Source organism: Sander lucioperca, chromosome 2, assembly GCF_008315115.2.
Source record: "Sander lucioperca isolate FBNREF2018 chromosome 2, SLUC_FBN_1.2, whole genome shotgun sequence".
NCBI classification, from domain to species: Eukaryota; Metazoa; Chordata; class Actinopteri; order Perciformes; family Percidae; genus Sander; species Sander lucioperca.
Genome location: NC_050174.1, coordinates 38,791,045 through 38,816,122, shown reverse-complemented (window position 1 = coordinate 38,816,122; position 25,078 = coordinate 38,791,045). Strand labels below are relative to the sequence as shown.

Genomic DNA, 25,078 nt, shown 5'->3' with positions numbered 1-25,078 from the left:
GAACATGAAAGAAGTCAAAGCCGAGTCACTGATATGAGCTCAGACAGGACCATGTTTTCACAAATCCCCCCTCTGCTTTCTCTCTCTCCTTCAATCCTACCCTCTCATGCTGGAAGTAGAGAAGGATGGTGGTGGTGGGGGTGAATGGACTCCCAAGACGAGGCTGTGTTGTGGGTGTAAACAACAAAGTGAATTCCTTCTGTCGACCAGTGCAAGTTCAAACCCTCTTCACAAAGCCGGAGCTGTGTGGATCAGCCACCCTTGATTTTCATTATATAGCTGTTTGTGTGTGTGTGTGTGTGTGTGTGTGTGTGTGTGTGTGTGTGTGTGTGTGTGTGTGTGTGTGTGTGTTGGGGTTGATGTAGGTACTGACTTCCAGGAGCAAGCCAACACTGTAAACCCCTTACAGGGACAGCAGAGTCACTCTAAAGCTAACAGGGGAACAAATGAGGCTGGACAAAAGCGTGTTTTTGGAGGCCGTTTGGTCACTTTGGAAGCGCTGGGAGGACTCGCAAAGCACAAAGGCCTCATTCATGGTCTCAGCTCTACAGAGAGACCGTTTTTTTGGTTGCAGCTCATCCGCGAACATCCCTTTGTCCTCCCAAGTGTGCAATGAATACACAGTGAAATGAAAGAGTGCTTTATTCGATCATGTCTTCTGTGATGCTGCTAATTCTTCAGATAGAAGGGCAGCTGGTGGTTGGATCAGAGCTGAAGCCCAGTTACTGTCATCTCGAGGAAGATGAGTGTTAACGACACACAGGGCGTCCGGCTCGGACAGGGCTGTTTATTTCTCTGATGAGAGCGACTGTCAGCCAGACAGCTTTAAAGTGCTCATATTGTGCTTTTTGGCTTTTCCCCTTTCCTTTATTGTGTTATATATCGTTTTGTGCACATTATAGGTTTACAAAGTGAAAAAGCCCAAAGTCCACCCCAAAGGGACTTACCATCTTCCAGAGAAACCACTGTTCACAAACTGCTCCAAACAGCTCTATTGTAGTCCAGCCTTTACTTCCGTGATGAACGTGCGTCACTTTGTAACACACGTTATAATGCTCGCCTAGCTGCTAGCATGGCACACCCTCATACTCTGCAACTGACAAGCTAGCAGTACTTACTGCGCATGTGCGACTCCCAACAAAGATGGAACAGAAGTGCGATGCCTCACTCTGTAGCTAAAACAGAGAGCTCAACACACAGGGTGAAAAGAGGAGCTGCAGCAATGTGCAGTACAACAAAAATATGGTGTTTTTAGAAAACTAAACCACATCAACCTATTCTGGTACAACCTCTAGCAAGCATAATATGAGCACTTTAAATACTATAACACAGCGGTGAAGGAAGTAAGACTATACTACAGTGTAAAAGTATTCCGTGTAAAGTTACATTTTATACATTTCGTTAAGCAAATATTAACAATAAAAAGTACTTCAGTGTCCATAAAATGAGGAACAGAGGGAGGAAAAAGAAAGAAAAAGAAAGACAGAAGAACAAAAAGGAAAGAAGCAATGATTGAAAGAAAGAATGAACGAAAGAACAGAAGGTAAGAGGATAAAAAAAAAGAGTAGGAGACGGTAGAAAGAAAAGAAAAGAGCACAGAGGGAACGCAGAGGGAAAGGAGTAAGGAAAGAACTCACAAGCTAAGATAAGAAGGAAAGAACAGGTAAAAAGACAAAGGACAGAAAGATTATTTTTGAAAGAAAGAAAGATAATGAAAGGACGAAGAACAGAAGAAAAAAGGGCACAAGTAAGTAAAGAAGGAAAGAAAAGAAGGAAAGATGAAAAAGTAAAAGATGAATAGAAGCAAAGAATGCAGAACAAAAGAAAAGATGGAAAGAAAAAGGGAAGGATGGAAGGAAAGATGAAAGAATGGAACGCAACAAAAAGGGAAGGAGATGGAAATGAAAATAAGGAAAATTTGAGGGAAAGAAAAGAAAAGAATGAAAAACAGAAGGTAAGAGGAAAAAAGAAATGAGAAAAGAAAAGCAGGGAGGAAAGAAAAGGGCATGTAAGGAAAATAAGGAAGAAAGAAAGAACCTATAGCTAAAAAAAGAAGGGAAAAGACAGAGGACATATAAAAACTGTTTTGTTAGAAAGAAAGAAAGAAAGAAAGAAATATAAAGAACATACAGAAAAGGAAATGAGGAACATTTGAAGGAAAGAATGTAGAACAGAAGAAGAGAAGTGAAGTAAAAAACAAAAAAAAATTAAAAAATTAAAAAGGAAAGAAAGGAAACAAAAGAAAGAAGCCCATCAGAAAGTAATAAAAATAAGAATACAATTTAGGATCTCATCTCATGTTGAACATAAAATCTCTGCAAACTGCCAACAGCACAGCTTCAGTGACTTTGACTCTAATAATATATTAAGTTCACTTTCCGCCCCCTTTAACTTTGAATTAACTTCATTTAAAGCTGTCATTCAGAGTTATTTCGGCTCATATTTCTGCAGGTCGTTTGTGACTTCTGTCCTCAAAGCTGCATCCAGTCAATCCATCTGGACCTCGAAAAAACTGAAAATATATATTTTTCCATCCAATGACTTTTGCTGTCAGCAGTTCCACAATCCTCCTCCGCCTGTTGCTCCTCTCTGACACTCTGCTGATGTACAGGACTAATGCAGTTCCGTTGTTTCGGCGTTTCTTTGTGAAGGCCAACGTCGAGTTATTCAAGAGCTCTGACAGTTTTAGCTGCGAGTCCTTGTCGGACAATGATCAGCCTGCGGCGAGTCGGTGGCATTGGAGAGAGGGAAAGATGAAAAGCTCCACATGGTTGTAATCTGACGCACGCTGCAGACGGCAGTGAGTCTCTTCTACCAGGACTATATAACAATAGCACAACCTGTTCAAGGTGCCACGATCAAACTATCGAGGAGAGACTTTATATTGGTTCTCTATGCTGTGTCTGTTGAAATATACATTAACTACAGATTCTGGTTTTATATTGAAATCATTGAGATTTATCTCTTCCTCTCTTCCTTTTTCTCTTCTCCCTTCTTTCCTAATTTGTTTTCTTCTCATTTCATTTCTTCTTTCTTCCTAGGGTCCTTCTCTCCTTATTTTTTCTCTCGTTCTCTTCCCTTCTTCAATTCTTTCACAGCTTCTTTCCCTCCTTCTTTACTTCTCCTTCTGTCCTTTCAGTTTTCTTTCTTTCCTATTTTTTTATTTTCTTCTCTATCTCTTTCCAAGGTCCTTCTCTCCTTTATTTCTTCCCTTTTCTCCTCTATACGTCTTTGTTCTCTCTCTCTCTCTCTCTCTCTCTCTCTCGCTCTCTCTCGCTCTCTCTCCTTTCTTTATTTCCTTCTCTCTCTCTCTTTCTCTCTCTCTCTATTCTTTCTTTATTTCCTTCTTCCTCTCCTTTCCTTACTTTCTCCTCTTTTCTTCTTTAACAGGTATAGTTCTTTGTTTCTCATCATACCTGGCAGTCCTTTGGGAAAAGAAATACTTGCATTAATTCAGGACTTTGACTTGTACTTAGAGTCTATCTTCCACCACTATCACAACACAAACTACACTACAAATATCCGTCTTTGTGTCCTTTTGTTTCAGCAACAACCTCACAATGACAAGAAGAAGAGCGGCATTACAAAAAGGCAATCTCAGGTAACAGAGAAGTCTTGTCTGATAAGAACATAAAGGATGTTTGGGGTCTTTCGTTTGGCAGCATCTTCCCTCTCAGCTCCTTTAGTCACCGACAGCTCGAGCACAGAGAGCACAAGGAAACTTTAGACAAAAAGTACAGCTGAAGGCCCGAGCTGCAGCAACAACACCCCCCTTTCCTCCTCCCAACGCTCCATCCAGGTCTCCTGTTGGTGCTCTGGCCTGGTTCACTTCCCTAATCCTTCCTCCCTGCAGGGGGCTTTGGAGAGAGGAAAGCCAATGAAGTGCTACCCTTAGCTTTAGCCATGGTTCAAGTTCATGGTTTCCTTCTTTCCTTCAGTCTTTGTTTTACCACTAATCTGAAAGCATGCAAATCCTCAAACTACTTATGACATGGTCCAAGTTCACAACTTTCCTTCCCTCTTTCTTTATGTTTGCTTTATCTCTTGAATCCATTGTTTCTTTGTCTGTTCAACTTTTAAAAGCATAAAAATCTTCAGAACTAAAATTCTTCCTCATTAGGAGTGCTGAACTTTTGATATAGTGCATCTTACTGCAAATATGTCTTTTTTTAACAGTAACAATCTGAAGAAAAGGCTTGAAATGAAGTATTTGTCATTGTTGCATTGCCACCTTTACTTGAAGGTGGGTGAATCCACAGGATAGGCTACATTTTGGCCATTTTCAAAGGGGTCCCTTGACCTCTTACCTAAAGATATCTTAATGAAAAGGGGTTCTATGGGTACTCACGAGTCTTTCCTTTAGACATGCCCACTTCATGCTAATCCCATGCAGTTTGGAGACTAAACATGCAGTTGGTCTCATGCAGTACAAATGTGTTATTTTCGCCTATTCTACAAATGATGTATTTGAATATTTCTGCACACTGGGGTCCCTAAACAGTCTTGGAGTCCCATAAATTGGGTGTAAAACTGGAAAGCTGAGACTCTTGTGGATTCCATGAGCTGAATTGTATTCATGTGTGATGATGTTAGTCCCCATAGTAGCCATTTCACAGTAGTGAGACAATTTTTTGAAACTTGACCTCACCGTATAAAATGAGCTGTTGTGACCTCTAGGATAATCAACATCCAATGCAATTCTTAAAGAAATCTACAAATGTCAAAAGGTTTTGATACCAAATCAGAGCATGGATTTTTCTATGGTGTTCCTCAAAGTCTTGGAGTCTGTAACGTTCAGTACACTGGCTGTTCCCAACCTGGCGCGCACAAATGTGACGTCATGGGATCGCCGTAACTGTTTATACTTGCGCGTGGTGGTTGCGACACTAGTTGCAGTCTTCTCCTGAACAGAGGTGGCGCTAATGAGGAAAGGCTACCGACTTTGCTATTTCTACAGACTAGAAGAAGAAGAAAAAGGTAAACAACGGCAGAACTGGCAGCAGCATTGTCGTCAATGCGTCGATTTGATTGGATGAGCTACTTCGTCGGATCAAGCCTTTCATTCACCATAAAAGAACTCATCTTAACCCAGTAAGTTTACAAGAGAGACTTGCAGTCACTCTGAGAGTCCTGGCATCCGGTTGTTGGTGAACTTGTTCAGGCCTCCTGTTTCCGCTTTGTCGCGCGCCGCTGAAAAAAATAGGGTGGTGCACGCCCTCTGCTCGCGCACTCAAAATCCTGGCTCGCCAGCGAGATCTATGTCATTTTGACGTCACATTGGCGCGCGCAAGCTTGGATGCGGCTACTGTAAAACGGGCATTAGGGCGCTTTCACACCTGCCTCTTTTAGTTCGCTTGAATCGAACTAGAGTTCGTTTGCTCGCAGGTTTGGTTCGTTTGGGCAGTTGAGAACACGGCAATCAAACTCTGGTGCGCACCAAAAGCGGACCAAACCGAACTCTGGAGCGGTTTGTTTGCGGTGAGAACGTGATCCGTACTCAAACCGCACCAACTATACATACTCTGCAAGTCTGAGCTAATGTCTCTTGTTGTCAGGTGTGTTTAGCAATCTGTGATGCGGCAGAGCAGCAAACTGTAGCAGCTTGCAGTGTTTCTCTCACAGAAATAGACAGCGGTCAAGTTTGCCGTCCATCACTCGCATCTCTGTGGTCAAACCAGCCGCCGCTAAAATTGGAGACAGACGCCGGCAGAGCAGAGCGAAGTCTCGTGACCAGAGAATACGTAGTAACATCTCTCACGAAACAATGTCTGATCATTTTAATGAAATGAGCTGGTTTGACCACGGAGATGCAACTATGAACTAGTCCAGAACACAGGACCTTCTTCCTGTATTTACTTTCTTGCTCCCGCCCCCCAGACACATCTGACCAATAAAAGGAGTGAACGTTCTTGCGTGATTTGTAATGACGCATTTTGGTACGCTTGGTTTTTTTTTCCGAACCAAGGGCAAATCGCTCCAAATTTACAAACTCAACAACTGATTTGGACCAAAGCAAATGAACTATAGGTGTGAAAATGTCCTTAATGTGGTAGATGGAGGGATTTTGTAGGCAGAGACAGTGCCACAAAGACAAAAGGTAATTCAATTAAGGGAACTTGGGATCTATTTTGCATCTTAACAATGTGTTTGCATTTGGCCCAGCATTAAGTTTCAGTTTTGGCCCTGCAAAGGAAAAAGTTCGAGCACCTCTGCTTTAAAGGGTCTGAGTACTTCTTCCCATCCACTGTTAGGGGAAGGGAATAGACAAAAGTCACTGAAAAGCTACTCTAAATATGGTTGAGGTTCATTACTTATCAGGTAGCTTACTTATTTTTTTTATTCTGTTTTCTTTCTTTCTTCCTTTTTATTCCTGAATTTCTTCATTCCTCTTCTCTATCCTACCTTTCTTCCTTAACTCTTTTTAGTTTTTTTAAATGATGTGAAAGCATAAAAAAAGCAGGAAGCATTTTTTTTTTTTTTTTTGTACTTTTAATTGTAATATCCAATACATTTTACTGCTAACAATTGTTTACATTGACTATAGAAAAAAAAAATCAGACTTTCACTTTTTTACATTTGAGTACTGCTGCAGAAGGAACGAACCAAGCCAATGACTTGCTACCTTTAGCTTTAGCTACAGTTCACTGCTACAGAAATCAAGACTTATTCTCTCCCTGTTACTGTGGAGTCTTTTGTACGAGGTTGAGCCCTGGGGCACTTAAGTGCTCATTAATGTCCCATCGTCGTCAGGTGCTGCGGGGCAGGGAGGCTCTGGCTGCTCCAGCCTCTTAAGGCTAATTTACAAGAGAAGTGGCAGCCTCAGGGTCATGACTGACTCATCAGAGCCCGGGCTATACTTTCTGCTTAAAAACTTCCTGCCCTCCGGTGCTTTGATTCCCATCGGAGGGCAGGATTTGGAACGGGTACTGTAATTAAAGAGTTGAAGAGAAAACACCCCAAGAGGATCAGTCATCATAAAGTACACGGTGCAGACTTCATCCTGGTCAAACACGTGGAAACTAATTTAACGGTCGCTCACTGATTTTCAAGAGGATCGATTGATCTTCACAGGAACACTATAAAGAGGGTGTAGGTTTTAAAACTTTGTGCAGCAGACTGAATCTGAATCAAAGCCATATGATATGACTAAAGAGAAGATTAAAAAAAATCCCTACACTTTGTTAGTTTTTTAAACTTCTCAGTTTGGAGAGAAGCATGAATAATTCATAATCACAGAGCCACATTTCCATATACTGCAGACTGAAAGATGAAGCCTTTTCTTGTTAAATTTTTCACATTTACATTTGAGGCATTTACTCGTGTTCAGGGTGACTGGAAATAAGTGAGCAAAGAGCTTCAGCTGAGTATAAATACGTTTTTCTACAACCACTCCGTCTCCTGTAAGAGTTGGAAATGCTCCTCCCATGTGCCAAGGTTCAATGTTGTCATAATACAAACAAACATACAAGAAGTAAAGTATAGGAAACAGTGTGAAATCAAGTTAAGATTAAGACTACATGCATTTGGTGCCAAATACTGAAACTGTGAGGAACGAGTGTTTTAGTTCTTCAGCAAAGTCAGGTATAGGTGTAGATTTCGTGAGGCTGGGGAGATACCAATATTTAGAAGAGGTAGATTTATCCCCTTCAACATATATGAAAGACAACCCACTCCCCAAAATAGGTAAATAAAAATAACTGTTCAGGGGGCTCAAAACATGTATGGAAAACAAGAATTGTCTACTTGTGCTACATTGGGGGGTGAAAGAACACAACAGGACCGTGAAAAATAAAGATGTGATTTCCTGCCTTCTATTAGCTTTAAACTTTGGAGCTTATAGCTTTAACAAGGTCTCATTCTCTAACAGATTTTTTTGTTGAGATGTACATGATTCCTAAGAAACACATGTGATGTTTTAATAATACAGGAGAATAAGGCTGAATCCCATTTCTCTGTCTTCCCCCTTCCCCCTCCCCTACCCCTTCGTCTTACCCCTAGCCCTTGTTCCTCGAAACAGAGCGGTAAGGGCTAGGGGTGAAAACATACCCCTATGAAATGAGTAACCACTTGGTTACGGTTACGTCATCATACATCGTCGCTAGCTGGCTGCTACATCACCAGAGGCGACAAGTATTGATCACAAACTTCCAAGATGCCGTCTGCAAGTGTGTGTATGTCGATTGCATGGGTTTTGACAACAGTGTCATATGCATGTATATATTTTATAGTTCTTTTATGTTCACTTTGGTGATGGTGGTGCAAATGCAGATGTTCTTATCTGTGTACTACTTAGGTCTGTTTGCAATAAATATTTTTATACACACTGCATGGTGTGTTGTATATCTGTTTCAGTTATCACTGTTTTGAATGTCATTGATGTTCAGAAACACTTTCTTTGTTAACAAAAAGCTGTCTTTATTGCCCAATAAAGTAAACATAACAGGCAAAAACAAAGAAGGCACTCAAATGTATAAAACTCAAAAAAGACACACAAGACCACAAACAAACAAAAAAACTACAGCTATTCTGAAATTCCAGACCACAGTCTGATACTTTCCTTTTACACAAATAAAGACGTTTGCACCATAAATTGATGCATAAAAATTCACCAAAACGCAGGAAATGAAGTATGTCCACTCAAAATGTTATGGGGGAGGAGAACCCCCAGACATTCAAGAACGTATGTATAGGATGTACATTTTTGATGGGAAAGAAAGGATCCTTTCCCATCAAACATAGACGCTATCTCTCTGAAGTAGCGTTCACAGCAACTGCAATCTATCGCCGTTGCCTCCTGTAACTAAGTCATACAAGAATACCCTTTCCTCTTCAAATTGGAAGTAAACACGGGTTGTACACACTTTGCACAGTGTTATGAAGACACTGCAGACCTTTGTGATGCAACTACAGGCTTGGACAAAAAGTTTCACAGCTTCTGTTTAAAATCTAACTTTTGCTATTCCTTATTGATCAAGTTTGAATTTAATATCAAACTGAAATATTCTAATCTGGAACACAATCTTGTGTAAAATACACAATCCCTTACAACAACCTAATACACTGAATAAGGCAAACTGAACGAGCAGGTTTATCCCCTTCAATAAATCATAGTAATAACGATATCTGCAGCCACCACAGGAAGAGTTTAACAATCAATATCTGGTGGAATAACATTCTTTATGACAGATATGATATGATATGTCCTACCTTATTAAGCTGTTGGAAGTTAACAAACACAGACGGCTGCAAAGGGAACAGATTTGGGGACAACTAGAAGAGAAGAATACTAGTTATTAAAAAAAAAAAAAAAAAAACAAGGTGAAGATCCAAGTGATCCAAGATCCGAGTGAAGCTCTTCGGCACAGAGAAGAAGAAGATTCGTCAGGCTTTAATACACAAATACAACAATACTTTTGTTGGTTTTCGACTTTTGTATGGAATTTGTTGACAATAAGAAAAATATTAAACAGACTTATCCTGTACTGTAGGCAGCATATATAAATGTGACTAAGGGATGAATCTGCTTCCTCTCCAGCTGCAGGACAGTCTCTCTCTGGCCTCCCCCCCCCCCCCCCCCTCCCCCCCTCCCCTCCTGCTGCCTCACTAATCGTCCCAAATTACCATTGGTATGGCTCGAATACGTGACAAACTGCCACGCTTTCCCCCCTTAAGAGGCTTTGGGCCCCAGGTTGGACATCCTAATCTGACAGTTCAAGCATTACTGCCCTCTAACAAGCGCCCAAACCACGCCGTGAAAAGAAAACAACAAGTGGCCTTCCCCTCTTTCTCCCCCTCCCTCTATCTGTGAAGTTGGCTGCACTCAATAAACCCCAAAACTGCCCCATTTTCACCTGTTCCATTCAAATGGTCTTTTTTGTGAGGCGAACTGTGTTGACGCTGGCCTTTCCGGAGGTCACAGAGGGCAGTTTCTCATTGCGAGGTGGACATTTTAAAGCCCTGAGCAGCTGAAACATGCCGCGAGAACCGAGAGTGGAGTTCGCCTCCGTCAGACTTCCTTTGAGGAAATCTATCTAGACAAGCATCTAAACTAAGCAAATCCCGTGAATGAATTATAATTATGGTATTTGCTTACTGCATTTTTTCTGCTTACTCTACACTTAAAGACTAATCCCAAATCAGAGTATCTGTGTTTGTTAAAGCTCTGCGCATGCTCACAAATACTAATAAGGATAAACCTCATTTGTGGTCAAATTTCCAGAGCAGAGCTACAAAGTGCTTCACAGACAATAAAATAGAAATGAAATGAGTGAAAACTAAAAAAGATAAGCAATAAAATAAAAGCCAGGAATGGTTTTTTTTATTGTTTATCTTACAGGGATGTTAAGGAGTAAAAATGACAATTCAGGATTCAGAATAAAACATGTTAAATCTGTCTATAAAGAGTTTCAAGAAGGTGATTTACTGTAAAAGATGACACAGGAGGATCAGCTGTCTCACATCAGTTTTTCTTTCTGTTTTCTTTCATTTAGGGTCATTACATCTGAATTTCTCTCCTCAACTGCCTCAGGAGGAGAAATAAGAGACATGAACATAAGATTATATATCTGCATTTGTCTGCGTTCAAAGTGCGGATATCTCTTATACTCCCAGACTGCTAACAGATTTCTGTTGAGATGTTTCTCCTTAACGACCCATTTGAGACTTATAAAAGAAGGAGTGCATATAAGTGAAAGAGCAAAGCAAGACGTGTGATAGAGAGAGAGTGAGAGACAATCCAAGGGAGTGTTTCTCAGGAAACAAAGTGTTTGAGAAAATGTGCAATTCAATGATATTGAACAAAATTTCCTCAAGAAGTAAATTGGGAGCAGAGGAACAGGGGGTCTTTTTCATAAACAGTACTTTCTGCACAGAGATATTCACCATGACACAGTCTTGTTAATTGATGCTCAAACCACAAACTGCAAGACAGAGGAAGTAGTTAAAGAACTGTAGTCAGAATGTGGAAATCCTTTTCTTTATTTATATGCTACTAATTTGCAAAAAGCAATTAATGCCACCTATAACTGTTTCTATCAACATAATGAGGAAATATTAAAAACATGTCAACACCAAGTCAAATGTTTACATTTACTTTTCTCTATTCTTACAATAATATGTAAATAATTCAATACAATATCCACTAATAGAGCAACTATAGTATGATGAAACCCTTTTTATGATTATGTTTAAACACTCAAAAGCAAACACAGCTCAATGAAGTTGCATTAACAAAAACCTCTTGGGATCTTGTAAATTTCAATGTGCAGACAACCTCTCCTTTTTACTTTTGTTGCTTTTTGTCCTGCACGTTTACCCAACGGAGTTCTACACTGTGCACCTTTTATGTTCACTGTAGTGCTGTGCACTCACAGCACTTATAGGTTAGGTTAGAGAAAGATTGTGGTCTTTGTGGTTAAATTCTGAAAAAAAGTCAACAGGGACTATGAGGCACGGAATATGACATGTTTATTTTATACTAGCAGCAGTACAAAAGCACATTTTCTTGACTGGTAAAAACATAAAATGAACCTAATCGGGCTGTCATGGCAGCAAATTGACACGAAAGGCACAAGGAATACAAAGGCCTAAGTAAGTTATCAACATAATCAGAAATCAAAACATAACTGGCAAAACAAATTCGATAACAGTAATTTATACGAGACAAGCTTGTTTCTGAAGAGTTGACTAGTCAATGCTGGCAATTACTAATGCATGCCAAACCACGGTGTGTGAAGACGCCACCAGTGTGTGGTCTTACAATCAAGTCGGTTATTTTCTTCAGGCATTAAAATGTAAGTGTGACTTTACAGTATGTTTGGTGCATTATTGTGTGAACACAAACTGTTGTCAGTCATGTCTGGATTTTAAGAAGTCTTGCCTTTCTGTGTTTTTCCCGTCTGACACAAGGATTTTAAAGAGGTGAACTTTGTATTAATGTAAAACTGTTTTAGTGAAGTGTTGTTGCATGTGTGTGTTTGTGTCCATCTGCTGCTTTGCGAAACCACAGCATTAAACTCTGGCCTCAAACAGTAGACCAACAAGTTACTCTGCAGCACCAGTATCAGCTTCTTTCTGCTCTTGACACTGTCTTTTCTCATCAGGAGGAACAGACTCATCACTGCTTGAGGGCTGCATTATATTTTATAGTGCAGGGAAAATCTAGACATGGTGTGCATGGTGTGGTCTTTAATGTGGCATGAAGCATCAGCTTATCAGATCTCCATTAGACCTGTAAAATGTGTGAATCAACCAAACAACTGCTCGGCTGTGGAGGGAAGACAGATATATACGTTGAAGGCTCAGAATAGGTCCCCGCTGACAGAAAAACAGCCATGTAAGAGTCTTTCTCCATCCGCTGCCTCAGAAATAATTATCTCCATGAGAAGCTCTTATTTCTCCTATTCATAGGCAGTAACCAAAGTCAACGTGAGGACACGTGCAGGCTCTTCATTAAGACCTGAAGCAGCCTGCAAAAGCCCTCTCATGCAGACTATTATCAGCAGGATCAATACCTCTCAAGCATTGATCGCAGCTGTTCCTATACCATACATCTGAGCAGCGGCAGATAGCAGAAACACATCGTCTTAACTCCCTGTGGCCTACTTGCCCTTGGACTATCACTCTTTTCTTGTTCCAGCTCCATAATGCACTCCTCAAAAGAGACTATTCCCCCTACAGACATCTCCTGGGCTCTCACGGATACTGCTGACCTGTATTTTTCACCCACACATGCCAGAGAAATGAATGGCTTGGCAAACTAATGACAGGTAACGAGAAGCCCAGCCTCTTGTCTTTTTTCAAAGCTGTTCCGCCTTACCTTGTTTTTACTGCCGTTCCCTCACAAATTACAGTGGAGTCGACTTCAGCTGCGTACAGGTCCAGATGTTACGCAGCAGCATCAACGACGCCTGACATTATAATCACTGCCGCTCTGCTGCAGTACTCTGAACACTAATTGCAGCATTGAGAGTTAAAGTGGCTGTTTGCAGATCAGCTCTCCTGCTGTGAAATATCTGTAGGTGCATCTTAAACTCCTCCTAGTATGTGTCCTGATGTTTAGGGTCCCCGAGGATGGTGTTATTACAGGATTCAATTCAATAAAAACTCTACACATGCTTTAAGCATTTCCAAAGAGGAACATTTGGTGGTACATCATGAAATTAGCTGGAGGGAAGTACATTAGTCCCAAGACCCACTCACTCACCCGCAAAAAGATGGATGACAATGTGAAAACAATAAGACAATGTGGAAAGGTGTCTCTCATAGTGACAATGCTACAGAGAATTATCATTTGAATCTGCAGCTCCCCTTGGCTTTACGGAGCTTTATGTTGTGTTTCAGCTCATTGTTTAGCTGTCCAGGCTGCAACTTTACTGTTCTGGTTTACTCTCACAGCTCTCATAGCGTCGTTTTCAGAGAAAAAGCTGTAAAACGCCACTGTACACTGTACTAGCTGGTGGGAGTATTTAGCAGCTAAAGAGACAGATATTTACCTCAGGAGTTGGTGGAGACTAAAAACAGAGCTAAAAGAGAGAATATTGGACACAAACACAAAGATTCCTAATGCATCATCATGTTGCTCTATAACTGCTGGAGGTGGAAATAAGCAAGTGTTTGCTAGTTCACTTTAAAGTTCACTTTAAATGGTGATGATATTTCAGTGTTGTGTTCAGCAGTTATTGCTGGTTTAAGAATAAAATGCAAAACATTTGCTGGTTCCAGTCTCTAAAGATTGCTGCTTTTCTTTATTTTATATAATTACAAATTTAATATTTTTGGACTGTTGGAGCTTCTAAAATGTGTCAGTATCAGTGTCTTCGATCACTTACCTGTAGCTCCTGATTTAAATCTTTTTTTTTTTTTTTTTAGACAGAGTCATTGTACTGCAGCTTGTGTTTAGACAACATTTAACATTATTTTTCGGGAAATGAAAAAAAAGTATCTTTCAAAACAGTAGTGTAAAAACGTTGGTCTGTTCACCAGCTTTGAATGTTATCATCCGATTGAATGGGTATTATCATCCCATGGAATGATAACATTCAAAACGGGTGATCTGCTTTTAAAGGCTGCAAATCAATCAGTGCTAGTGCTAGATACAGGAGTTGGAGTTTGTATGCAGCCTGAGATTGAGCCCTGTTTTTGAGACATAATTCAGGCCAAAATATCCCATTTTCCTTGTGATACTCTCATCTGGGTAAAAAAAGTGACCATGCTTTTAAGTCACCCCAAAATTGAAAAAAAAAGTACACGTATTGCAGGGTTGTCCGCCTATGATGCTATCTATCCATTTATCTCTTGTGCATTGTCTGGACTCACAGTGAAGCCACTTGCCAACACAGTATTACACAGTATTTCCTTTTAAAATTAGTCCCACAAGGCAAAAATGCAAAAAAGCTAAGCACTAGTATAATTAGTTGCCTTCCAACGTTTTGTAGAGTAACAGTTTTGACCCTCATTTACAAAAAGTAACGACAAACTATTTTATTATTGATAGGAATGCTGAAGGCCAAAAATAAGGAAATTAGACACGTAAGGTATGATTACTTCCGCTGCTTTTATCTTACAACTGTATGGTACACACATTACAATTCCATACAAATTCCGCTATGATCCCAATTTTCTTATTTTGTTTTGCATGTTTATTATTTCCTTCTTTTCATCCTTCTCAACTTTCGGTTCCTCTTTCCTTAATTTGCTTTTCTTCTTCATCTGATGTGAAAGCATGAAAATCCACCAAAATGAGACCTACGTTGTAATAAACCTACATCCTCCACAGTAAATGTACTTATACTTCCCAACTTTTCTATCTTCCCCTGGGAAAGCCCAGAAGAAAAGGGTGGGTGGAGGAGTGAAGAAACACAGAGCAGGAGGAAGATGATGAGGAGGACAAGAAGGAGAAGACGGGATATTTCAGCTCCTGAACCAAACTTGCTCGTCGATACTGTGGCACTGTTTATACTCTAGATTAATGATTGCTGGGCCTCTGTGCCTGGGAGGTAAGGTAGGAAACAGCGAGGAGGCTATAGGGAGCCGCGAGACTGTGTTTACCTTTCTACTGTCACCTGCGGAGGTTCCAGGGTCTGCTGAGGCCGAAACAGCGAGCAGGAGGCACGACAAGTTCTGTGCTATTTTCAGTGGACAAGATAAAGTATGCCAGAGTCAATGTGGTAAGACCTATGGCTAAGACGTGGGAGGCACAGGGTGCTGGGTAGCAATAATTGCCTGCTATTATTGCCCTCCAGGCTTATTTGTGGCATTTAACCCTGTGGAGACAAAAATAGTGCCTCCCCTTTATTTTTTGCTCAGCCTTAAGCATTCCACTTTCAAGTTTGCCGCAGATTTTCCATGCATGATATACCATATAATGTACACCATGTAAAGCTGACAAAGTGGAGAATTAACTGAGGGAAGTAAAACTGTTGTTAAATGGTTTCTTTACCTTATGACGTTACGAAGGGAGAGGCAGTAAAATTTACATGAAGCCTCTTGACAAGGAAAATATTTCAACAGTGCAGGCGATGCAAGGGTGGAAGAGATTAATTTATCATTATTTAAGGCCTCACTTATTTATTATTTTATTGAAAAACAAATCCATGAGATTATTCAATTCAATTCAAAGATTTGCAGCACAAAAAGCAGAGTTGACGGCAGAGTTGCAACGATTCTGCGTGAATTCCCTGCTACTTGAAAACAAAGGAAATGGATGCTGCTGCTGGCGAACAGCAGTCTTTTGAATCTGTTTTGGCCTCTGCAAGACTTGGAGTTAAGATTATCTTTGAGAAAAGAACAAAGAACGGCACTGAAGTAATTCTTAAAAAAGGAAAATGTGTTTGGAGAATTGCCGACCAGATACGGCAAAAGTTTAATCTATCAACTAGCTCCGCTGGTGGGAAAACGCATGGTTCTGCTCTGGTTGGTTGTAGCGCTATCCTATTGCGTGCAAAGGGAATTTGAAAGACAACCGTTTATCCCGCCCCTCGGATTGAGCCCTGCCAATGGTGTGTTCCCAGACCCAACATCTGGCTGGTGGGTCTGGGTATGGCTTGTTCAGGCTAATACTGAGACTCTTTTACTTCTGATCGCTCCCTTTAATGTAAAAATACCTAAAAACCTACTCAAGCAGGCCTCTATGGCATGACAAATATGTCAGTATCTTTCTGGGGTTTCATGAAATTAAAACCTTGATGCACCAGGTCACCAAACTATAAGCCCTTTACTTAAATCTAAAGCCTGACCCCCTCCTCCAGTCAGGACTTTGTTTGCCTGTCTCTCTGGCACTTATAAGGATGGGCAACCCGCCGAGGAGCAGCGTCATGGGGGTAGAAACCCTCAATGAAACCCTGACAGCCCACCAGAGACACGGGTGTCACCCAGCAGGACAGCTGACTCAGCTGACGGTGTCACTGAGGCAACAAAGCAGGAAAAATGGGACATGTAAATGTAATTTTCCCCTATTACATAAATGCTGCGATAAGAGTGCCGCAGCTTCACGCCACGGTCTAATTGCAATGAAATTATTTGATGTTCCGTGCACGTATCAAAGCAAACAAATCAGTGTCCCCCCCCCCTCCTGCACAGCAGCTCATTAAAAATTCATCCCACGTTCTGGCTCAGAGACAAATGCTCATGTCTTTTCCTCCTGCTTCAGAGCTGGTTATCATATTTGAGCACCACACTTAAGAATCATGAGACATTGTTTTACACACATTAGATGTTTACACAGCGAGCTACGACGTGCAGACAACTTCTCAGTTTGCTGCCAAGTTCCTCTTTAGAGCACCTCGCAAGGAATTTAAAAAATGTCCTTTTTTCTCTTTTGTAGCAGCCTCCATCAGACAAATCTCTTTACAGCCCGAAATAATGACCAAGACAAAAGAGCTATGTCGTCCAGACAATGAGGCGACTGTTTAAATAAACGTTTAATGCCTGAATTCAGTTAAACAGCATTAGTTCTTTCACACCAGGATGGAACAATAAACCGGGTGGTCAGGGGTCAAACACAGTGTCAGCTCTTGTTCTCTCAGAAAATCAACCCTAGATTATTGATCCGATTCTAACTAGTTGTTTTCAGAAGTCACAAGGAGCTCATTTTCTGTTCACTTAACTTTAAAGTCATCCTTAAACCTCCTTTTTACACCCTCAGGGCAGAACTACATGGCAATCAGGGCATTTAAAACAACTCAAGGCCTCACATTATGCTAAAATCTGTCAACTAAGTTCCTTTCACAGGCAAAACAAAAGGGACAGAAGCTTTTAGTCCATAAGTCTTCACCTCGGACTGGCCTGTAATAAAACGAGTTCTGGCATGTTCCCTCTCTAACTACAGAGCAAAGATCATTCAAACAGACCAGAGAGTGCATGGTCACTTTTAGCTGTACTGGCTTCAAGTGTCTTTTAAAGAAAAGGTCAAGGGAGGCTCGTAACTGATGAGGTGAATATTAGAAGTGTTTCCTCCTGTCATTTTGAAAATCTAACAGTGCTGGCTTGAGAACAAAAGGTCTAGTTAGGAAAGGTTGTGAAAAAGGCCTTCTGAAATGGCGAAATGACCTGTTTAATTAACTTCAAGCAACATGTCTAAGGCTACATTTACATATTTGCTACGTTTTGGTTTTAAAAACGAATATCTTTTGCTACGTTTACACCTTGCATTTACACTGCTCTGGTGTTTCAGAGCCCCTAAACCGGAGAAATCTGAATGGAATCTGCGGGGTTGTGTTTCAGTCTCAACGGCCGCAAATGGAGACCTTTGGCAATACCAACACTGACGCCAATGTTTCGCCGCCTGATTGGGTCATATCGGTCCTGACGTCTCGTTCTCTGAGACTGAGCTACTAACGTTACAATGGACACCAGCAACGGGAGGAGTATACATGCTGCCTCCTGTTTATGCCCAGTATACGAGAATGTTGATGAGATATGCGGTTTGGTCGTGTTAGTTTAAACGGAGATTAGTTCTTCTACTGGAGCTAAAAACACTTGTGTGCACAGAGATCGCTTTTGGCTCAAAACTCTGCTTAAAAACCAAAACATAGCAATGTAAATGTAGCCTAAAACTCAAAGAAAACTAAAGGTTGCAGGTTTGAAACCCCAAAAAAACAAGCCAGGAGCACAATTGATTTTGGTCAGTTGCCAGAGTGGATTGATTTGGTGACTTGCAGGTCAAAATACGTCTAGATGTCTAAGTTAAAACTGGGCTAAATTTGGTTTGAAGAGAAACTGTTGTTGAATGAGCATTTAACTGACTGCATTTTACTGTAAGTAGTACGTATATGTTAAAATACATAAAAAATGGTTTTACATAACATGAACACACATATATATATATATATATAAAATTGTCACTTTTCAAACTAGTTTCTGCCCCATTTTTATGTAGATGTCTTGCCCTCTTTTGGCTTGCAAATCACAAAAAACATGCTAACTCCCAGGTTGGTTAGTCAGTTAGGCAGTTGGTCCAAAGCTTTAATCAAGAGTAAGAAGTATAACAACTAGTGGCCCAACTTCTGTTAAATCTAGTGTATTCATGGTCTCCAGAGAATTAACCCAACAATTTTGTTGGCTAATAATTCCATTTGTGAGACAGGAAATGTCAAAATCCAGAGGCCAGCCATGAAACCAACTGAGCCTGTTCAGGACAAACTTAACATTATTATCTTAACTTCTGGTGATGCTTTAAGAATAGAACAATCATCTCGCTGTTATTGGTTCCCCTGAAAACACTTTGTAATAAACATTGTAGGCCCCTGATGAGGCTTTAAACATTTATGCTGAGTCTGAAATATTCCAACAGCATTATTACTTTGACATTTTATTTTTGTCAACCCCAGTGTAACATTTAGCTACAATATATTGCTCTAAAAAAAAGTGTCATGTCCATATGTTCATGTCCACTTTACTTTACTTGAGTAATTCCATTTTATGCTACTTTACTTCTTATACTTCTACTCCAGTACATCTCAAAAGGTAAATATTGTACTTTTTGCTCCACTACATTTGTCTGACAGCTTTAGTTACTTTTCAGATGACAGGTTTTTTTTATCCCCTTCCTGTCCAGGGAAAACTCCAGATGTGTTGATGTTGAATGTTTGTGATGAACTGAAGGATGAAGTGTTCCTTTATGTGTTGAGAAAATTCTCCTACTTCTTAAGCTAAATAAAGTCTTTAAAAGCCTCTTGTATCGGCTGGAAATTGCATCTTCACAAAGCTGAAAACAGGGCTGTTTTTCTAACACCATGAAAACTGTTTAGAGCAGGGGTGGCGAACCTGTGGCTCTTGAGCCGTATGCGGCTCTTTGCCTGCTCCTGTGAGGCTCTTACTGTGTGGCTGGGGGCTGTGTCATTGGTTGATTGTTGTTTTTAACTTTTCTGAAACATAGCCTACAGTATTTCAGATAAGTAAAAAAAAAAACATTTGAATGCATCTGCCAATACATTTGCCACTTATTTTAAAATGGAAAATAATGCAGCAGAGTTCTGAGGACAGATTCTGCAACCTGAGGAAAAACAGCGGCCACAGATCACCTTCCTCGTTAACCCTTTCACTGCTGAATCCGATTGTTTGAAAGCCCCTTTAGTGACAAATGAGTGAGAGAGTTGCTTCGAATGGCCACAACCGAGTTCAAGCAAGACCTGAAAAGGACTGTGGATAACAAAGACTGTCAGGTTTCCCACTGAGTCAGTCTAAGTGAGAAAAAAAACTATGAAAACTGCTATGTATTATGACTGTCATCAGATCTGGAAGACACTGTTGCTGTTGTAGTGTGGACGTGCATGTGTTGTGTGGCTTTTTGCTATGGTGCGTTTTTTTTTGTGGCTCTTTATACTTAACTGGTTGGCCACCCCTGGTTTAGAGATACGTGGTTCTCACGGGACAGCGACGCTACAAACATATCTTATAGAATATGACGCAATGCTGTAGATTGAAACTACCCAACGGTATATAAAGGAGTTAAAATAAGCACAAACTTCAACATCTACAGCAGTAAAATGTAACACACACATTAATGCAGCAGTAATATTAGAAACAACAGACGGGGAACATTTTAGTGTACAATAATTACTTTTACTTTAGGTACTAAAGCTATTTGTTTATTATGTAAGGAATAGTGCTTTCTGACAGTCTTGGTAGATGAAAACCAGTCTCCTTGCCAAGTTTTTTCTTGGATAAATAAAGCTTTTTGTTAACTTAATTTCAACACCTTTGAGTGTGCAAGGAGGGGTGGGAAATGCAAATATCCAACATGTGACCTGCTAAACTCAATATGCTCAATCCACGAGAGGATGTCAACAAAAAGTCAGCAGAAGGCCAGGAGAGATGAAGTCAAATTTGCTTGCCAATCATGAATGAACGCACGGCGACAAATCTACAGCTTCAAACAATAGGGAAGTGAACGAGATCAATTCCACAGTCTTTATATTATCTTATCAGTCAGGCAGGGAGCCAAGTGGAGGGTTCTGTAGAGTGATCCCAGCATCCTGTGGGGTCTAACGGAGTAGCTTTGTTTTCTGCTGAGCGAGGCAGCGCGACCCAGGTAAAGGAGGGGAAATGAAGTCATCGACAGGCCGGGTCTGGCATTCAACATGTTTCCCCCGTGGCAAACATCTGTCTCCACCTGTCATCATCTGCTTTATCACACAGGCCGCAATTCCACCAGGCCTCCTTTTAGTAAAAGGTTAACAGTGCAGGGTAATGAGCACAGACTCAAAGATAATCCACAATCATACTACACTCATAAAACTATCCTTGACAGACTGAGGCACACTCTTAGCTTTAAATCTCAGGGATTTTAATTCTAAGGCTTTTGCTGTCGTGGATTTGGAGATTCATGCCGATCATATTTGATCATAGGATAAAAACGAGATTAGATTTAAGGTGATTATCTATTCTTGTCTGGGATATAATGTGACATTTCCATGTAAATAAGAGTCCAATTTTGTACTAACTATACAATATATATTGTACAGCAATGATTTCCCTTCATGTACTTCATCAACAAATAATAAGAGACAGAATTAGTACCTAACCCCAACTAAAGGGGGTTTGATGCATTCCTGGCAGGTGATCTCTTGCAGTCATGAGAGTAATGCAATTTTGACATTCATTGTGAAGTGAATATTTTTGGGTTTTCAACTGCTGGTCAGATAAAAAAAAGCAATATGAAGAAGTCAACAAGAAGTCTTCCAGAAAATTGGGATTTTTTTACATGACATTTCTGACATTCTGTAGACGATCAATCAATGAAGTAAAACTAAAATTGACAGATAAATCCATTATAAAAAATAATCAATTGTTGCAGCACTAAACCTAATTTTAGACTGGCCTTTAAAGCTGTGACTCCACATGAAGAGTTTGTGTTATTATCCCTGAACCTCTTTACCTGCTTCACTCTGCCTGCTGTCTGTTTGGTTTCGCCTCACCCGTTTCATCAATAATCCAGATAGACACTAAGGAAAATGTGGTTGACCAGAAATTGACTTCCTAGTTGGGAAGAAAAAAGGGAGGGAGGAAGAGGAGGAGGGCCGGATTGAACATGAATCTCTGCAATTGATGACAGAAGAAGGAGGGTAAACATCACAGTCCTTCCTGTGAATCCTGTCAGCGCTGTTAACGATCTGTCCATCTGATTGGACCATGGGTAGCATGTGAAGTTCGATTATGTACAATTTAAAAAAAAAAGTGTTTCCTTTCTTTTAATCTTAAAAATTCTTTCTTGTGAATTTCTTCTTGCAATTCAACTTTTCTGCCAGAAATTCCCCAGAAATGTAAAAATAAGAACTTCAAAATGCACTATTCTTAAGCATAAATGCTTCCATATTTTACTGAAAATGTTTAAAACCCCAGAATGTGAAGCCAGATAACACAGTACAAAGACTTAGACGGTGTGAACATCAAAGTCCTTCTAGTATGAAAGTTGAGTGTTAGTGTCAGCTTTTATGCACATGTGCAAGAAGCTTCCCATGTTGGAGTGATCGTAGCTTTTAGTTGTTGTTTCCTCTTATTTGCAGAAAGAGTGATTAAAATATATTGTCTTCCAGATGACAAAGAAAATTGGTATAAAATGTGTTCATTCACGGAATAAAAAAAAAAAAAAATAGATCTTTAATTCTCACGGTGCTTCTTAATAGACACATTAATAGACAGATTTTGTGGCTTCGCAGAATGAAATCATTCTTTAACTCAAGAGAATCAGTAAAAATAGAAATATGGAGAGCTCCCTTATGTGCTCTATTTCTTCACAGCCATTTGAATTCCTTCAGTCCCTTCTTACAGACAAAAGAATTAATTTTTGAAGGGGTTGTCCCTAAAGATGTTCTCCTTCCTCCTCCTGCATTCAGGACAGAAAACAGGAGGGAAACTCAATATAAAGCTGACAAAAAAAATGAGCCCTGTGGATGGGAGGTTTGTGATCTGCAGCGTGTGTGAACACAGCCGTCTGAGCCAACGGGGACAAAGACTTGGCCCAGTGTAACGTTTCTCTGTCTAAACACTTGTAGCTCCAAGAGCCTGCGGGGCACAGACAGAAGGAAAAGTAGAGCAAGAAAGACAAACTGGGGCTCGGGGGCTGCATGCTGGTATTTACAGATAAGAGGCAAACTGGCTTGAATGGCAAGCCGGAAATCAAACACTCTGAATCAAGTGAGAGACAAAAGGCCTAGGACCCCCCCCCCTCCAGACCTTCTGCGATGAAACTGTCAAAGCCACCGTCGGATGGCCTGGAGGGTCAGGGGGGTCAGAGATGAGGGGGGTGTTGATGAAAAAAGGGGAGCAGCTAGCTTGTTTGTTTGCCCATTAGCCCAGCAGCTGGGTGTTTGCCAAAGGTTGCCCCACTTCACTCCAGTCCTACACCTCTCTGCATGTCTGTACAGAGCTGGGGTGTCTTAGTTCCAGTCGAGGGAGCATGGCGAGCTCTAATTGAGCCCCGGCAGCACTGCTGAGGCGTGGGACAGTGTCAAATTGAGGGTCTCAACCCAAGGATCAGGGCCCTCTGAGGGGTCGTTACATGAAAGATGGCAACAATTATTTCCAATCAATAATGATTAAAGCCTTTAATCAAGTGACGCTGTACTTCATAAACCCAGCCTTTTTTCAGTTTGTCTTAGCTATCCATCCCCTAAGGCATTGCTCAGACCAACATTAGCACTGCCCTAGTAAAAGAGCCTCCTCAGTCATTTCAGTGTGACTACTGCATTGGCACAGCAGGGGTCCTGACAGAGTGCTCTGGCAAAAATAAATGCAGCGACATCCAACAAACAAATGCAATTCTACATAATCCAGCAACACACTGCACTGGCCATTAAATACGTGTAACTGCACACTAGATTGCTCTGTAGCATGAAGGGCATACATTAACTAAATTAACTTTTTACACTTTACAGACTGGTAAATGAGGTCCTGCAGCATGGTATGTGTGTTTTGCCATCTAATAAGCCTTCAAACTCAAACTGGACTTCCTGAATCATGCTTCTCACCTGTACCTGTAGCAACACGTCTGCACCGACAAAGCCGCTTGCTTTATTATTATTTTATTTTTTTTACAATGCAGTGCGGTTTTCCGTCTGTACATGGCCTTACCCAACTTTCTACACATCTATTCATTCTCTCATTTTCCTCTTGGATTCAGTTTTGTGCATCTCTCCACATTTCTGCACCCTCCTCCAGGTACCAGCTTCCCTTAGGCTCATTGATGACAGAAGTCCTTCTTCCTGGGCTAATCTGCCAATCAGCTGAAACAGCTATATGCTACTTTAGCCATCATTAAACCTTTGTTGGTTTTTATACTCTTAAGTTAAACTTGAAAAGTGATCAGAGAGAGAGTTGAAGGAAAAAGTCCACACTTCAAACATGAAAACTGTTTACAGATGTATCCACACTTAACACTTGAATGCTGTTTTAAAGTTCAAGGAAGGCCAAAATGAAGAGAAAATGTAGTTATGTTCACATGTATCTCTATTAGAAGTTCCATTTCCATGTCTTAATAGTAATCTTTTCATTGGATTTTAAGAATTGCAACCTGTAGCGCCTTACTGAATAAGTCTCAAGGTGTCTTGAAACGTTAATGCTTCTATGCAATCTAAACCAACCTCAGTGACTGACATGACAATAAAACAACACTGTTTTTACACTGCACTTTTATACCCTTTCTCCCTTGAGCAAAACAAATGGGAAACTGCTCTGGCTCAAAAGTATGGAGGAATTTGAGATGCAAGAAGCAGTTAAGCTTTAAAAGCATCTTGAAAAGAGCAGCCAGTGCAAGCGCTTCACAGCCTCGGGCCACTTAATAATTCAGATGTGGTACAGCCACGAATGGCAAGTCCTCAAATGATCTATTTCAGTGTCCTGGGCCACAGTGCTTCTGAAAAGCCCCTATTCTTCTGACATCAGAGCGGCCGGCGCTCACTTCATTATGTCGGGAACTTCACACATCACGGCAGCCTCTCCAAAGGGTTGAACGGGAAGGAACAGCATGTGCTGGGTTTGGAGCCGGGGAAATCAGGACTCAGAATCTAACAAATAAAACTACTCAATAAGCCTGGCTAGGTGAAGTAAAGTTGTTAAAACAAGCCTTTATCCTTGACCTGACTTTAAACAGTGGCAGCGGTTGAAGATACGACACAGACTGAACTTCATAGTGTGTTTGAAATTGTTTTTTGATGTCATGTGGAGGCTCAGCACCAAAACAAACTTTGAACTGAGTCAAAAGTTGAAATGGCTTCAAAACTGAAGCCACGGAATCTGAAGCTCTGACAGATAACATATAGAAGTCAACTCTCAATGACTCACTTGACTGTTGATCCATCTCCAAAACCCAAGGGAGACATGAGGTTTGATTTGGCTTTTCCTCTGATAACATGGGTCATATAGAGCCCCAGCTGTGGGGACAGCAGCGTTAACACCAGTCAGCTGCGACCCGGGCGTCACAGGGGAATTATCACTCCAGCTTAAGTGTTAATCCACCGAGGGGCCCTGGAAAAAGGCAAGAAAAAAGGCAGCTTCCGCTAATATAGGCCTACATATTCTGTCCAACAGCAGTCAGATCCTATTAGTGCTTCAAATGTCATACTTCCCCGCTGAACCCCAA

At 40.7% G+C, this 25,078-nt stretch overlaps 1 protein-coding gene across 2 annotated transcripts in view; it reads right to left on the bottom strand.

Annotated features, from left to right (window-relative positions):
* Positions 1 to 25,078, bottom strand: part of fras1 (Fraser extracellular matrix complex subunit 1) — a 270,430-nt gene that overhangs the window by 231,616 nt on the left and 13,736 nt on the right. The window lies entirely within an intron of this gene.